Here is a 15,221-nt window from a genome sequence, read left to right on the forward strand (position 1 = left end):
GTTCATTAGTTTGAGTTGGGGGATGCACCATTGTTGAGGAAGAAGGTTGATCTTGCTCCTTTTGTTCCTGTGGTCGCACATCTCCAATCGCCATGGTGCGTATTGCGGCCGTTGGAACATCTTCTTCATCTACATCATCAATATCAACTTGCTCTCTTGGAGAGCCATTAGTCTCACCAAATACAACGTCGCTAGATACTTCAACCAAACCCGATGATTTGTTGAAGACTCTATACGCCTTTGTATTTGAGTCATAACCTAACAAAAACCCTTCTACAGCTTTGGGAGCAAATTTGGAATTCCTACCTTTCTTCACTAGAATGTAGCATTTACTCCCAAATACACGAAAATATGAAACGTTGGGTTTGTTACCGGTTAGAAGTTCGTACGAAGTCTTCTTGAGGAGGCGATGAAGGTAGACCCGGTTTATGGTGTGGCAAGCCGTGTTCACGGCTTCCGACCAAAACCGCTCGGGCGTCTTGAACTCTCCAAGCATCGTCCTCGCCATGTCTATGAGTGTCCTGTTCTTCCTCTCTACCACACCGTTTTGCTGTGGTGTGTAGGGAGCGGAGAACTCGTGCTTGATTCCTTCCTCCTCAAGGTACTCCTCTACTTGAAGGTTCTTGAACTCGGACCCGTTGTCGCTCCTTATCTTCTTCACCTTGAGCTCAAATTCATTTTGAGCTCTCCTTAGGAAGCGCTTGAGGGTCCCTTGGGTCTCAGACTTATCCTGCAAAAAGAATACCCAAGTGAAGCAGGAAAAGTCATCAACAATAACAAGACCATACTTACTTCCCCCGATGCTGAGGTAGGCGACGGGTCCGAAGAGGTCCATGTGAAGTAGCTCCAAAGGTCTTGATGTGGTCATCACATTTTTGCTATGATGAGTACTTCCCACCTGTTTACCTATTTGACAAGCTGCACAAGGTCTATCTTTTTCGAAAGATACATTTGTTAGACCTAACACATGTTCCCCCTTTAGAAGCTTATGAAGGTTCTTCATCCCAACATGTGCTAGACGGCGATGCCACAGCCAGCCCATGCTAGTCTTAGCAATTAAGCATGCATCTAGACCGGCCTCTTCCTTCGAAAAATCAACTAAATAAAGTTTGTCGTCTAGTACACCCTTAAAAGCTAATGAACCATCACACCTTCTAAAGACGGACACATCTACATTGGTAAATAAACAATTGTAACCCATATTACAAAGTTGACTAACGGACAACAAGTTATACCCGAGCGATTCAACTAAAAACACATTAGAGATGGAATACTCGGATTAAATAGCTATTTTTCCTAGTCCTTTAACCTTGCCTTGATTCTCGTCACCGAATATGATTGAATCTTGGGAATCTTTGTTCTTGACGTAGGAGGTGAACATCTCCTTCTCCCCCGTCATGTGGTTTGTGCATCCGCTGTCGATAATCCAGCTTGAGCCCCCGGATGCATAAACCCGCAAGGCAAATTAGGCTTGGGTTTTAGGTACCCAACTCTTGTTGGGTCCTACAAGGTTAGTAACAATAGCCTTAGGGACCCAAATGCAAGTTTTGTCTCCCTTGCATTTTGCCCCTAATTTCCTAGCAACCACTTTCTTATTTTTACATGTGAGTACAAAATCAGTGTTGCAGGCATGTATAACAGTAGCATTTTCATTATGCATTTTCCTAGGCATATGAACAACATTTCTCCTAGGCATATGATGAATAATATTTTTCCTCGGCAAATCTCTACCATGCACAAAGGAAGAACTTGAAGCAATCATGGCATGTGAATCATAAGCATCACAACTCCTATTATGATAAGCATTTCTAGAAAATTTTCTATCGTAAATAAATGCATGATTCTTTTGACTACTATTAGCCATAGGAGCCTTCCCCTTTTCCTTGTTGAAAATGGGAGCTCTTTGGCTTGTTAAGTTCTTGGCTTCCCTCTTGAAGCCAAGCCCATCCTTAATTGAGGGGTGTCTACCAATGGTGTAGGCATCCCTTGCAAATTTTAGTTTATCAAAATTACTCTTGCTAGTCTTAAGTTGAGCATTAAGACTAGCCACTTCATCATTTAATTTAGAAATGGAAATTAAGTGTTCACTACAGGCATTAACATTAAAATCCTTACACCTATTGCAAATCGCAACATGTTCTACACAGGAGATTGATTTATTAGCTACTTCTAACTTAGTATTCAAGTCATCATTGATACTCTTTAGACTAGAGATAGACTCATAACAAGTAGATAATTCACATGAAAGCATTTCATTTCTTTTAACTTCTAAGACAAGATACTTTTGCACACTTACAAATTTATCATGCTCTTCATATAAAAGATCCTCTTGCTTTTCTAGCAATCTATTCTTCTCATTCAACGCATCAATTAATTCATTGATCTTATCAATTTTAGTTCTATCTAAGCCTTTGAATAAACTTGTGTAGTCTACTTCATCATCACTAGATTCATCATCACTTGAAGAAGCATATGAACTAGTATTTCGAGTGCTTACCTTCTTCTCCTTTGCCATGAGGAAGGTGTGATGCTCGTTGGGGAAGAGAGACGATTTGTTGAAGGCCGTGGCGGCGAGTCCTTCGTCGTCGGAGTCGGACGAGGAACAATCCGAGTCCCATTCTTTTCCAAGGTGTGTCTCGCCCTTAGCATTCTTGTACACCTTCTTGTTCTCTCTCTTCCCATTCTTTCCTTGTTCCTGGTCACTATCATTATTGGGACAGTTAGCAATAAAGTGACCAATCTTACCACACTTGAAGCAGGAGCGCTTTCCCTTTGTCTTGCTCTTGTTGGGATGCTCCTTGCGACCTTTGAGCGTCGTCTTGAAGCGTTTGATGATGAGGGGCATTTCATCCTCATTCAGCCCGGCCGCCTCAACTTGCGCCACCTTGCTGGGTAGCTGTTGGAACTTGCTCTCTGCTGCAAGGGGATCCAACGGGAGGTGTGGTGACGTAAACAGGGTTCTCGCGCAAGATGGCAATAGCTCTGTTAATCTAGCCTCTCAAGGGCACTATGCGGGGGTATTTATAGGTATCTGAGTGACCAGCGTCTTGTGTTAAGGACGCATGTGCCCTCAGACACCTAGGTTATCCCCAGAATATTCCCATAAAGCGGGGTTACAGACTGTAATTACATAGATGCCTTTACAAATTAGGCCTGTAACACGCAGCGGCCACGCAGGGCCTGTTACAATGGGCCGGATCACACGTGGGCCTCCATGCTGGACGAGGCCGCACAGTGGGATGACCTCGTCACAGGCCTTCGTCCGATGTCATATAGGGCGAAGGGTGTCCCTGCCTGTTGTCTTGTCTCCGTTGGACCGACGACCACGGCGAAGGCCTCGAGCGAAGGGTGGCGTCTTCGCCTTCGCCCCAACATTTGCCCTCCGAGGGACCAGTTCGACTAAGTCATCTGGTGCCGAAGACGTTGCTAGATGGCGGAGACGCTGCCCTCGCTCGAAGTGGTTCCGCGGGGGTTTTTGACATGACCGTTGATTGACACCGTACTGTTGGACTGCAGGTTTCCCGAAGCGCCGCGCCCTGTGTATAAAAGGGGGGCGGGGGCGGCACGTTTTGAACTTTATCTTTCCGCGCTCCGTGAAAACCCTAGCCGCCTTTTCCACCGTCTTGCTGCTCGTCTGCCCTCCTTGCTCTTGTTCGCCGGATATCTGGCTCGAGTGAAGCAGACCGCCCGCCGCCGCCGACGGTACGTAGCGATGCCGACCTCTTCTTCTTCTGCTGCCGCTACGCCGCCGGCCGACGCGTCGTCTGAGGAAACGCTGAGTACCGTGGCGGCGGAGGAGTTGCGCGCCGGCGATACGGTGGATTTTGGTGTGTCGCGGATGTCGTCGGTCCGCGTGCAAGATATGCAGCGGCTGGGTTACTTTGGCGGCGGAGTCGCTCGTGTCCCGGGGACGGAGGAAGTCCCCGAGCCGGAGGGCGAGTTGGTTGTGTTCGAGGCATTCTTCGCCGCTGGTCTTCGCCTGCCTGCGCACCGATTTGTTGGAGAAGTCCTGCGCAGATTTAACGTTCAGATCCATCAGCTGACTCCGAATGCCGTGGTGGCTCTGTCGAAGTATGTTTGGGCGACGACTTCGTACGGCGGACAGTCATCAGTCGAAGTCTTCGCGAAGTACTATTGCCTGCACTGGCAGAAGAGGATGATTGGAGATGAAGTTGCCCAGTTTGGGTCCTGTACATTTACGCCGAAGAACGGCAAGACCACGATGGAGGTAGTTGAGTTGGTTCCTTGCGCCCGCAACAAGTGGGGCAATTGGCATGAGTTTTGGTTTTACGTCGCGGAGGGTACAGTCGAAGACCATCCGGGGCTCCCCGTGTCCGAGATGTGCTCGCATCTGTACTCATCATACTCGCCTTTTGAAGTGGCGGAGGAGGATGCGGACGAAGGGGCCCTTCGGTGCGCCGCCGGCCTGAGCAGCGGGCGCGATTTGGTTGAGGAATTTGTGGCATACGGGGTATGGCCCTTGGCGCATGGCTGGGCGTTGGGCGAAGTGTGCCCTCGCCAGATGCCTTCCCATGGTGGGAAGCTGGTGCGAAGTCCACCCTTCGCGCTTGATCTGCATAGCCGCGATCTGGCCGCCTTTGTGCGTGAGGCAGAGGATGGGGCGGTGCGGATCGTTGGTCGGTATGTGCCGAGGACAGAGGGCCAGCGTAGCTGGGATATTCGCGGGTCAAATGACCGCTTGAACAGGGTTTTTGAGTTGAATCGTCTGCCGTATGGCGGTTATCCCGGCCAAGACGATGTGGATCGTCGCGGGAAGAAACCGGTGGTAGAGTCTGGAGACGACCCCGCGCCGGCGGCCGCCCCGTCCTCTAAGAGGAAACTAGGTACTGCTATGGGAGGACTTGGGGTTTCCGATGGTTTTGCTAGAGAATTAATGAGGACATGCGCGGCCCCAGGGGGAAGGATGTCTTCGCCCGAGCTCCGGGAGTCTTCGGCGCGGATGCTGAGGGTTACCGAGGGTTGGTGGCCTAAGAATGTTCCTATCCCCCGTGCGGCCGGCGAAGACTTTTTTACATCTCGCATGGTTCGTGAATGGAAAGTGTTTCCTTACGGGCGGAATATTGCTGTTGTTGTGTCGGCAGTGATGGACAAGGATCGCCAGGGAGCTGCACAGAAGCGCCAGGCGGTCGTCAGGCTTCATGAAGCCAGGCCGAAGAGGCAGCGGGGGGCTGCGAAGGCTGCTGCCCCCAGCGGAGGCAAGCCGCCGCTGACGGCGAAGTCGGCTGTCCCTGCATCTAGCAAGGCGCCGGAGGCTGCAGCTGCCGCCGGTGGTTCTAAGTCTGCGAAGGCTGCACCGGCGTCCAGCAGGGTGCCGGAGGTCGCGAAGGCGGCCCGAGAGTTGCCGCCTCCGGGCAAGCACGTCGCCAACTTCGCCACCGACATTAGTGTGGACGATTATCTTGTTGGTAAGTCGTTGGCTCGATTTTTTTTAATTTGTTGATACGTCGCAGGGTCGGACGAAGGCCAACTTGTTGTTGCTCCGCCTGCCGCGGCGACCACCGCGGCTACCGTGGTGCCCAGGGCGAAGGGCGGTGCTCTTAGTGCCGGCGGCGAGATGCCGGCACTCACTGCCGTCAGGGACGAGGCGGGTGTTGTGTCCCGCCGGCTGAAGGAGATGAAGGAGGCACTGAGTCAGGTACGTTGAGCTAGACTTCGATTTTTTTTTACCGGCTTCGCCGGGGCTGTGGTCTTATGTGTGTCTTGTAGGCGGCTGACTTCGCAGACCGCGCGGCGTCGGGGGCCCTAACGGCAGTTGTGTCTGCCGAAGTTGAGAGACTTCGGACGCAGCATGCTGACGCCGTCCGGGAGAAGTCGGACGCCGACAGTAAGTGTCGCAAGCTGGCGGACAAGGTGGCCGCGCTGGAGGGGGAGAAGACTGGCCTCCGGCGCCAACTGGCGGAGGAGAGGAAGGAGTCCAATGAGGCCCTCGCCAAGGCGCAGGCTGCGCAGGCGGAGGCCAATCTGGCGCGGGTGGAGGGCAACCTTGCCAGGGAGCGCGCCGAGAAGTTGGAGGAGCGGCTCAGCGCTCTGCAGAGCCGTGTGGAGAGGGCCGAGGCCGCGACGCGCACGGAGGCTGAGCGATCACGCAAACAGCTTATGGATTCATACCATGAGCTGGGCGCGCGGACCGCTGACTTCGAAGTGCCGGACCGAGAGCCTGGACTTCGCTGCCTGGAGTGGGTGCAGGAGGAGTTGCAGGCGCTCCCCACCATTGTGGAGGGGTTTATGTCTTATGCTTCCCTGGTCACCTGCGAGGGGGCGATGAACGCGCTCTCTCGCGAAGGGTGCCGGCACTATGAGGTCTTCGACGAAGCTGATGAGGATTTCGAGCGTGATATCTACAAGGTTGAGGACCCTATAGTGAAGGAATCCGCCGGAGCCCTCTACGACCGGATGTGGGGCCCCTACGGTCGAGAGGTGGTCAGGGAGCGGGCCGAGACGGCGAGGGGTCAGGTAATGTTTGGCTTTTGTTTGGTGTTTGTTGAATGTGGGCTATGTATGGGTTTGCTGAATTTGTGTGTTGTGTCTCAGGCGGCGCGTGGCGAGAGGGTGGATGACTTCGGGGCTTTGAACAGCATGCTGCCTGACCCGGAGCCGAACCCGACGGAGGCTGTGCCCGAGGCCGCCCTGTAGCCGCCTCCGGAAACCACCGAAGGCGCTCCTGATGCCCCCGCAGCCACTGCAGCTGGCGGAGGCCCATCGCCAACTGCCGCGCCGAGGGCTAAGGATCCTATGAAGGTGGCGGCGGAGTCGACAGCGGAGGAGCCCGCGACGGCTGGGTCTTCGCAGGTGGCGTAGTGGGTGTGGGTAGTTAGGGAATTTTGGATATGTTGCTGAATCTTGGTTGCTGCGCAGGTTCAAGATTTTGGGCCTGCGCACGCAACCGCTACTACTAATTTTTTGGCGGCTTCGACCGTGGATGATGGTAATAAATCGGATGGGTCTGCATCTAAGTTTTCTGATTTTGGTGACTCTGGGAGCTCGGTTGAGTGGACTGAGGAGTCGTCGGATGAGGACTTGGACTACTTTGCGGCCTTGGATGTGGCGGCGGCGGAGGCTTTGCCGCACGCTGCGGATGCTGAAGTTGTGCCTGGTCCGAGTACTAGGCATAGGCGGCGAAGGGCGGTTGCGAAGCGTAGAGTGAGTGGGGCGGACAGCGGTCGGATTCGTGTGAGTAGGGCTGGCCGGCAGGAACTGTTGTCCTTGCCGGCTGCCGTGAGTGCAGGTGAGGGGGAATTGCGAAGTCTTTTTGCGGGTGAGGAGCTTAGGATAGTGTTATTTAACTATAGGGAGATGGGAATTATTCCGAAGGTTGAGCCGATGTAGAGTGTGATGCCCCCGCTTGTACATGTGTAATATCTTGTATGATTAAGTTGTGTGCCCTCGCACATTCGGCTATGCTCGCGAAGGCGTTAAGTACTTGGTCAGGTGTATTTATTATGCTGGACTGGTGCGCATGTAGTCGGTCTTTGCGCGGACAGTTTGGTGTAGTCGTTTTCGCTTTCGTTACGCTTCGTCCGGCTGCGCCTTTGGGCAACTGTTGCACGGATAGTCTTCGCGGAGGACTTCGATTTTTCGCACTTGTTACGCTAGCCCGGCTGTACCCGTAGGCGACTTCTCCACGGATAGTCTCCGCGGAGGACTTCGATTTTTCGCACTTGTTGTGCTAGTCCGGCTGCACCCGTAGGCGACTTCTGCACGGATAGTCTTCGTGGGGGACTTCGATTTTTCGCACTTGTTGCTCTAGTCCGGCTGCACCCGTAGGCGACTTCTGCACGAATAGTCTTCGCGGTAGACTTCGATTTTTCGCACTTGTTGTGCTAGTCCGGCTGCACCCTTAGGCGACTTCTGCACGGATAGTCTTCGTGGTAGACTTCGATTTTTCGCACTTGTTGTGCTAGTCCGGCTGCACCCGTAGGCGACTTCTGCACGGATAGTCTCCGCGAAGGACTTCGATTTTTCGCACTTGTTGTGCTAGTCCGGCTGCACCCGTAGGCGACTTCTGCACAGATTTGTCGCACGCGAGGGTGGCTAGCGCTAAGCCTCGCGGTGACTTTGTATTGGTCGAATGTCGAAGACCGTCGTCGCGGTCTTTTTTCGACGCATGTTTTTGCGGGGGATTTTTCACTTGTATATTACATGGCTCCGCCTCGTTAAAAACCTCACCCCCGGGAGGAAAAGAGTGCGGGCCGGAATAAAATTGTTGTTGCGAATTACAAGGGCGAATCGGCCCTGATGAGTCAAACAAAAAATTTGCGGAGATTGTCGATGTTCCAGGAGTGCTCCAGGTCTTCGCCGTTTGGCGTTGCGAGCCTGTAAGCGCTGGGGGAAGCTTTCGTCTTGACAATGAAGGGGCCCTCCCACTTGGGCTCCAGCTTGCCCCTGGACTCTGTCCGAGCTGTTCAGACGAGTACGAGGTCCCCTTCGTTGAATTCCCTCGGGATGACTGCATGGTCGCGCCATGCTTTTGTCTGGGCTTGATATTTATTTAGAGCATGTAGGACGAAGACTCGGTCTCCATCGATGAGATCCTTCGAAGTGGGCTCATCCACGTCGGGGACGGCTGACGGAACTGTTCGAGGGGACCCATGTTTTATTTCTTGTGGGGTCATGGCCTCCGATCCATATAGAAGGCGGAAAGGAGTGAACCCGGTCGCCCTGCACTCAGTCGTGTTTAGCGCCCAGACCGCCTCGGGTAACAAATCGGCCCACCTGCCCTTTTTCGTCGAGGAGCATCTTTTTGACAGCTGTGAAGATTTTTTCATTGGCGCGTTCCACAACTCCGTTGGACTGTGGGTGATAGACTGAGGCGAAGGCAAGCTTGGTGCCAATGGAGAAGCAAAAATCCTTGAAGTCTTGGCTGTCAAACTGTTTGCCGTTGTCAACTGTTAGATCGGACGGTACTCCGAAGCGGCAAACAATGTTTTGCCAAAAGAATTTTTGGGCAGTCTTTGATGTTATTGTGGAAACAGCCCTTGCCTCGATCCATTTGGTGAAGTATTCGACAGCGACGAAGGCAAACTTAAGGTTCCCCTGAGCCGTGGGCAGGGGCCCGACGATGTCCAGGCCCCAGCGCTAGAGAGGCCATGTGTGGGCGATCAGCTTTGTAAATTGCGAGGGGCTGCCTGATCGAGGAGAAAACTTCTGGTAGGCTTCGCAGGACCTTGTGACCCGATTTGCGGCGCAAATCATTGCGGGCCAGTAGAAACCTTGGCGGATCACCTTAGCAGCTAGGGCCCTTGGCCCTGCGTGAGAGCCGCAGGTACCACTGTGGACTTCGCGTAGGATCTGGACACCTTTGGTTTCGGTGACGCATTTAAGCATTGGCTGACTGACCCCCTTCTTGTAGAGTTGGCCCTCAATCAGTGCGAAGTCCCGGCTTCGATGTTTGAGGCGCTTGGCCTCGTTGATGTCGGTTGGGTGATAGTACCCCTGTAGGAACAGAGTTATTGGTGCCCGCCAGTCTTCGGTCATGATAAGGTTGACTATGCGGTGGCCCTTGCTGTCATTGGTTATTTGGAGCCCTTCGGGACTCCGGACGGCTGGCGTGCCGATGACATGGAAGAACACGTGGAGGGCAGGGACTCGCCTCTGGCGGCAGCCTTGGCCAATGCGTCGGCCTCTTCATTCTTGGCCTGGTCCACATGCTGCAGGGTGAATCCCTTGAATTGTCTCTCAAGACTTCGGATGGCCGCGAGGTATTGCATAAGTGCGGGGTCCTTTGCTGCATAGTCTTTCTCGACTTGGCCGGCAACTACCTTGGAGTCTGTTTTGATGATGCAGGTGGTGACCCCAAGGGCCCTCAGCTTGCGGAGGCCGAGGATGACTGCTTCGTATTCTGCTATGTTATTTGTGCATCTGTCAGATTCCAGAGCGAAGCTGAGGCGTGCTGCATATCTGTGCTTGACCCCGGCTGGTGAGGTGATGACTGCAGCGGCGCCTGCCCCCGCATGACACCATGCGCCGTCGTAGTGGATCGTCCAAACCTTCTCTGCGGACGGGTCCGGCTGTGTTATTGGCCCAGTCCAGTCGACGACGAAGTCTGCCAGGACTTGTGACTTGATGGTTGTCCTGGGCTCGAAATTGATGTGGTAGCCGGAGAGTTCGGTCGCCCACTTGGCAATCCTCACTGATGCTTCCGAGTTTTTGAACAATTCGCCGAGTCCCCTGTCTGAGGTGACTCGGACCTTGAATGCTTCAAAATAATGGCGCAATTTGCGCGAAGACATAACGACTGCGTAGGCAATCTTCTCCAGTTCTGTCATGTTACATTTGGACGGTGTCAGCACTTCGGAGACGTAATAAACTGGGCACTGCCTGATCACGCCCTCAACTGTCTGCTCCTGCACCAGTGTCGCGCTGACCGCATGCGGCGAAGCCGCAACATAGAGCAACAGGGGTAGCGAAGAGTCGGGGCTTGTAAGGACTGCCAGCTCCGACAGGTACTGTTTTAGTGAGGCGAAGGCCGCTGCCTGCTCTGGTCCCCAAGCGAAGTCTTTTGCGCCATGGAGAGTTTTGAGGAAAGGAAGACTTCGCTCAGCAGATCTGGAGATGAATCTGTTGAGGGTGGCCAATCTGCCCGTCAGGCGCTGGACGTCTCTGGCGGACTGCGGAGGCGTCATGTTTATGATGGCCTGAATTTTGGTTGGGTTGGCCTCGATGCCGCGGTGTGATACCAGGTAGCCCAATATTTTGCCTTAGCGAACGCCGAAGACGCACTTTTCCGGGTTTAGGCGGAGTCGTGCGTCTCGCATGTTCGCGAATGTCTCGGCGAGGTCAGCGAGATGGTCCTCCTTGCTCCTGCTGGCGACGACGATGTCGTCCACATATGTGAATATATTTCTGCCAACTTGCCCTTCGAGCACTATTTTGGTAAGCCTGGAGAAGGTGGACCCGGCGTTCTTGAGTCCCTCCGGCATTCTGATGAAGCAATATGTGTCGAAGGGTGTTATAAAGCTGGTGCTAGCCTTGTCTTCCTCCTTCATGTATATCTGGTGGTAACCGGAGAAGCAGTCGAGGAGTGACATGACTTCGCATCTGGCCGCGCTATCGACTATTTTGTCGATCCGCGGCAACGGGAAGTTGTCCTTTGGGCAGGCTTTGTTGAGACTGGTGAAGTCGATGCACATTCGCCACTTGCCGCTCTTTTTCTGCACCATCACAACGTTGGAGAGCCACGTGGGGTAAGCCACCGGCTCGATGAATTTGGCTTCCAGGAGGCGGTGCACCTTTGCCTTGGCGGCCTCTGTCTTCTCGTCGGACATTTTGCGAAGCCGCTGTTTTTTCGGTCTCACCGAAGGGTCGATTCCCAAGTTGTGCTCAATTATGGATCGGCTGACCCCGACCAGGTCGAGGGCTGACCAGGCGAAGACATATTTGTTCTTGGACAGGCAGCAGAGGAGTTTCTCCTCTTCATGCGAAGTGAGGTCTTCGCTGATAGTGACTGTCTGCTTGGGCGTGGCCTGGTCGAGGGGGACAGTCTTGGTCCCGTCGTTGCTCTGCAGCTGTGCCTTGTCGTGCTCTTTGTCGGTTGGGCTGACGGGCGCAGGGACCTCACGCTGGGCTGTGAGGCAGTGCACGTTTCTTTGTCCGGGGACGAAGTCCCGCTCTATGTTGCGCGCGGTCTGTTGATTGCCGTAGACTGCAATGGCGCCTAACGGACCTGGTATCTTCATGCACAGGTACAGTCTGTGAATAGCTGCCTCAAACTTGTTGATGGAGCCCCGGCCCATGATGGCGTTGTACGGATATACCATATCCACAATATCAAAGGTCACTTGCTCACTTCGGGCATTGGGTGCTACACCGAAGGAGAGAGGCAGCTCTATTTTGCCGACAGGAAAAGTGCCCTTGCCGCCGAAGCCATACAACGGGTTGTCCGAAGGCTTGAGCAGGCTGTGGCTTATGCCCATGCGGTCGAAGGCATGGAGGAAAATGATGTCTGCTTGACTGCCATTGTCGACTAGGACTTTGTGCAGATCCCAGCCTGCCACGCTACAGTTGATAACCATGGCGTCGATGTGGGGGGCGCTGCGCAGGTCGACGTCTCGTGCGTCGAAGGTTAGCGGTACGTGGGACCAATTCGTCTGCACGACTGGGCCGGTGATGGCGACGTGGTTGATGCTGCGGTAGTGGTCCCGCTTCTGCCGCTTTGTGTCGAAGTCGGTGCTGGACCCCCCAGTGATCATATGAATGACTCCGCGATACGGCTGATCGGCGAAGTCTTCTTGTTTTGGGGCGTGGGGGTGGGGGATGTTCTGATGTTGCTGGTGTGGAGGTGGCGGTGGAGGAGGTACGATTTGTACTTCCTGGTGGTGTTGGTATGTGTGGTGCGGTGGGTGCGGAGCGGGGGCGTGGATGTAGGGTGGAGGGGGTTGCTGATAAGTGTGCGCGACAACTCTGGGGTTGTCGGCTGGCTGCGCCCGTGCCATCCTGTCTTTGGTGGCCTTCGTTTCTGGGCAGTCTTTGGTTTGGTGGGCGCAGTCTTCGCCATGGAAGAGACAGTACAATCGGCGCGGCGGCTGCGCACGCCCCCGGCCCCTACCGCGAGTTCCATTTCCGCGGCCCTGGGGGGATATTCCTGGCGGCGAGGGGCGTCAGCAGCGGGGTGCTGGTTGGCGATGTTGTGCACTTGCTGTTGATTGCGGCCGTCTCGACCGGAGTCTTGCTGCGGAGTCCTCGTCCACGTGCGGCTGGACTGTGGAGCCTCTTTGGGCTTCCTCTGAGACTCAACCTTGCGCTGGTGGAGCTCTTCGGATTTGGCGTATTTTTCAAATAGCTGATATAATTCCTGGAGGTTCTTGGGCGGATCTCTGATGCAGTGGCTATAGAGGACGCCGGCGCGAAGGCCACTGATGGCGTAGTGGATGGCGATCTGGTCATCAACTAAGGGCACCTGTGACTTGAGTGTTAGAAATTTGCGGTAATACTCCCGCAGAGTCTCCTTTTCCAGCTGCTTGCAGAGCGAGAGTTCGGCCAAGGCGTCGGTGTCTGGGCGGTACCCTTGGAAGTTGAGCAGGAACTTGTCCCGGAGGCTTCTCCAGGAATCAATGGACAGCGGAGGCAACCTGCTGAACCAGGTGAGAGCTGGGCCTTCGAGGGCGATGATGAAAGACTTGGCCATCGTGGCGTCGTCCCCTCCGGAAGATGCAACGGCGACCTGATAACTCATTATGTATTGTGCTGGGTCAGTGCTGCCGTTGTACTTGGGATAGGTCCCTGCCCGGAAGTTGGCGGGCCAAGGCATCACTTGCAGATGTGGCGCCAGGGGACTTCGCTCGTCGAGGTAGTTGACCCCTTGGAATGGCGCGACGTGCGGGAAGGTGTGGTCGCGCTGGGGGAAACGCGGGTCTTCCAGTTGTGCGCGCTGTTGCAGGGGTGGCCCGTGCTGCAGGCCGAGGTGGCCTTCGCGCGTGTCTTCCAGTTGTGCGCGTTGTTGCAGGGGTGGCCCATGCTGCAGGCCGAGGTGGCCTTCGCGCGTGTCTTCCAGTTGTGCGCGTTGTTGCAGGGGTGGCCCGTGCTGCAGGCCGAGGTGGCCTTCGCGCTGCATCAGCGTGATCTCCCGCTCGAGGTCCTGGGCCTTCTGCTCTTCATCGCGTATCATTTGTCGCACCTTGGCTAGTGCGGACACGCGCTGGCGCTTGGCCTCCAGTATCTCTTTTTGCCTCTGGAGATTGCGGTTCTTGAGGCGTAGGGCGCGCAGCTGTAGCTGTTCTTCCGCCGAGACGCTGAGGACCTCGCCGTCCTCGGTGAGGTCCGCGCCCTCCGGTGGGGCGAAGCCTTGGGGGGTTGCGATTGTCCTTCAGGGCCGCAGGTGCGGAGAGCATCGTCTTCGCAGGTGCGGAGAACGTTGTCTTCAGTAGCCTCGTGGTGAGTGGAGTGGGTGAGGGTGAGGGCCTTGCCTTTTTTTGCGGCCAGCAGTGCTGCCTTCGCAGCCTCGTCAGCCTTCGAGTTAACTTTCTTGGGTGCCATCGCGGGTGGTTTTTTCGTCGCACGAACGGTGGGCGCCAAATGTTGGAACTTGCTCTCTGCTGCAAGGGGATCCAACGGGAGGTGTGGTGACGTAAACAGGGTTCTCGCGCAAGATGGCAATAGCTCTGTTAATCTAGCCTCTCAAGGGCACTATGCGGGGGTATTTATAGGTATTTGAGTGCCCAGCGTCTTGTGTTAAGGACGCATGTGCCCTCAGACACCTAGGTTATCCCCAGAATATTCCCATAAAGCGGGGTTACAGACTGTAATTACAGAGATGCCTTTACAAATTAGGCCCGTAACACGTAGCGGCCACGCAGGGCCTGTTACAATGGGCCGGATCACACGTGGGCCTCCATGCTGGACGAGGCCGCACGGTGGGATGACCTCGTCACAGGCCTTCGTCCGATGTCGTATAGGGCGAAGGGTGTCCCTGCCTGTTGTCTTGTCTCCGTTGGACCGACGACCACGGCGAAGGCCTCGAGCGAAGGGTGGTGTCTTCGCCTTCGCCCCAACAGTAGCGTCTCCCTGCTACTTGTTGCTTTGAGAGCAACCTTTTGAGGCTCGTAGATGGGCATTGGGCCATTCAACGCCTCATCAACATATCTTGCCTCCTTGATCATCATTCGCCCGCTTACAAACTTTCCAGTATTTCCTCGGGCGTCATCTTGGTGTACCTAGGATTTTCACGAATAGAGTTTACAAGATGAGGATCAAGGACAGTGAAGGACATTAGCATAAGTCGGACGACGTCATGGTCCGTCCATCTCATGCTTCCATAGCTCCTGATTTTGTTGACTAGGGTCTTGAGCCTGTTGTACGTTTGGGTTGGCTCCTCCCCCCTGATCATTGCGAACCTTCCTAGTTCGCCTTCCACCAATTCCATCTTGGTGATCATGGTGGCATCATTCCCCTCATGCGAGATCTTGAGGGTGTCCCAAATCTGCTTGGCGTTATCCAAGCCGCTCACCTTATTGTACTCTTCCCTGCACAAGGATGCTAATAGAACAGTGGTAGCATGTGCATTTTTGTGAATTTGTTCATTGATAAACATGGAATTATCCATACTATCAAATTGCATTCCATTTTCTACTATCTCCCATATACTTGGATGAAGAGAAAACAAGTGGCTACGCATTTTGTGACTCCAAAATCCGTAGTCCTCTCCATCAAAGTGAGGAGGTTTACCAAGAGGAATGGAAAGCAAATGAGTATTCGAATTATGCGGA

Source organism: Zea mays, chromosome 2, assembly GCF_902167145.1.
Source record: "Zea mays cultivar B73 chromosome 2, Zm-B73-REFERENCE-NAM-5.0, whole genome shotgun sequence".
NCBI classification, from domain to species: Eukaryota; Viridiplantae; Streptophyta; class Magnoliopsida; order Poales; family Poaceae; genus Zea; species Zea mays.